Source organism: Cyprinus carpio, unplaced genomic scaffold, assembly GCF_018340385.1.
Source record: "Cyprinus carpio isolate SPL01 unplaced genomic scaffold, ASM1834038v1 S000000168, whole genome shotgun sequence".
In the NCBI taxonomy this organism is placed as follows: Eukaryota; Metazoa; Chordata; class Actinopteri; order Cypriniformes; family Cyprinidae; genus Cyprinus; species Cyprinus carpio.
The window spans coordinates 798,640-801,031 of record NW_024872919.1 but is presented as its reverse complement, the minus strand read 5'-3'; positions in this window follow the sequence as shown (position 1 = coordinate 801,031).

Below are 2,392 nucleotides of genomic sequence, written 5' to 3'. Positions count from 1 at the left end.
TTTCTCAAACCTTACAAATACTAATACTAATAACCCCTGATTATTATTTAATACAACTGATTCACTAATAAATCATAAAATTTATTATAGTTCTGAGTTATCAAGTTGGAAATGTGAAGAGCTACTTCAGAGATAAAGTTATAAACATTAGATCAGGGATCTGTTTAATTACGCTCCCTCCATTATTATTAGGTGTAGAGAATACTATTAAAATAAGAAAGGTTGTAACAGAACTAAGACCATACACTAAAAAATGTAACAAAACAAATAACACCATCCATTTGTTCCCTTGATCCAATTCCTACCTCTCTTTTAAAAAGTATTTTTTGACTCAATATCTGTTGATATCCTTGAGATAGTAATCACTCCCTGCAGCTTGGCATTTTCCCTTCTGATCTTAATTCTGTCCTAGTCAAACCTGTGTGTAAAAAAGGGAGCTCAGATATTTGTACTCCTAGTAATTATAGACCCATCTCAAATCTTACATTTTTAAGTAAAACATTAGAGAAAACCGTTTTTAATCAGTTGAATATATTCTTAAATGCAAATTCGAAACTAGAGATGTTTCAGAAGTGACTATTTTGGTCTATCTGGAACCGTTTTAAAATTTTTTTTTTTTTTTTTTTTTTTTTTTTTTTTTTTAATCATATCTTAGTGAAAGAACATTTGCAGTATCTATTAATACCTTGTCTGAATATAACAAGGTACCATGTGGGGTTCCTCAGGGATCAGTTTTAGGACCACTGCATTTTAATCTATATATGTTTACCTCTCGGGTCACTTCATCAGGAGGTGTGCATGGTATCTCTTGTCATAGCTATGTTGATTGACACACAGTGTGTGGTTTGTAGCCTTGTCTTCTGATGACCCTGTGAAATCGATACACTCGCAAATTGCATCCAACACATAAATGTCTGGATGTCACAAATCTTCTTACGTAATGTTACCAAAACGGCTTTTATCAAGTAAGACCATTTCTTTCTCTGAGCAACACAGAAAAATGATTGCATGTATTTATAACTAGCAGGCTTGACTATTGTAATGCCCTTCTTTCTGGTCTACCAAAGAATACAATTAACCAATTGCAATTAATCCAAAAAATACTGCTGCTCGAATATTGATAAAAACCAAAAAGAGAGATCATATTACACCAGTATTAAAGTCATTACACTGGTTACCTGTTAGCTTTCCTATTGATTTAAAAAATCTTTTATTAGTTTATAAGGCATTGCACGGACTTGCTCCAGACTATCTTTCAAAAATGCTTATAGTATATGAACCTAGACAGACTCTTAGGTCCTCTGATGTCTTTTCTTCTAACTGTCCTCTAAGCAAAACTAAATGTGGTAATGTAGTTTCAAATCTAAATTAAAACCATATATTTTTTTAGTCTGGCCTAGCTGATACGTTGTAAAGACTTATAAAACCTCTGTATATGGCCATGTGGAGTTGTTTTGCCTTGTTTGTAATGTTTTGTATTTTAATATATCCTAGTGGACCATATTCCTGCAGAGTTCAGCTCCAGCCCTAATCAAACACACCAAACCAGCTAATCAAGGCGCGTCAGACGTGCTAGAAACTTCCAGACGGGTGTGTCGGAGCTTGTCGTTCCTGTCAGCTTTTAAACACAAAACAGATCTCAGATTACAGTGAGCATCACCGCTCACTTCACGTTCACTTCCTCCACTATACGGTTTCCTCCGATGAACCGCAAACCCCCGAATAGTGTGTCTAGGGAGAAGTGAGGGGTCACACTCAGCAGCCTAACCAGGTGTGAGGCCGTCACCACAGTGTCAAACCCTCAGCTGGAGCTGTGTGTGAGTGTGTGTGTGTGTCACCTCTCTCCAGCAGCTGTGTGAGGTGTTTCCTGGTCTGTCAGTGGATCAGTGATGTGTGGTGTGTTGTGTGTGTGTGTGTGCACCTCTCTCCAGCAGCTGTGTGAGGTGTTTCCTGGTCTGTCAGTGGATCAGTGTGTGTGTGTGTGTGTGTGTGTGTGTGTGTTCACCTCTGTCCAGCAGCTGGTGTGAGGGTGTTTTCTGGTCTGTCAGTGGATCATGTGGTGTGTGTGTGTGGTGTGTGTGTGTGTGTGTGCACCTCTGTCCAGCAGCTGTGTGAGGTGTGTTCTGGTCTGTCGGTGGATCAGTGTGTGTGTGTGTGTGTGTGTGTGTGTGCACCTCTGTCCAGCAGCTGTGTGAGGTGTTTTCTGGGTCTGTCAGTGGATCATTTCGGTGTTGTGGGTTGGGTGTGTGTGTGTGTGGGTGTGCACCTCTGTCCAGCAGCGGTGTAGGTGTTTGTTCTGGTCGGTCGGTGGATCAGTGTGGGGGTGTGTGTGTGGGGTGGGTGGGGTGTGGTGTGCACCTCTGTCCAGCAGCTGTGTGAGGTGTTTTCTGGT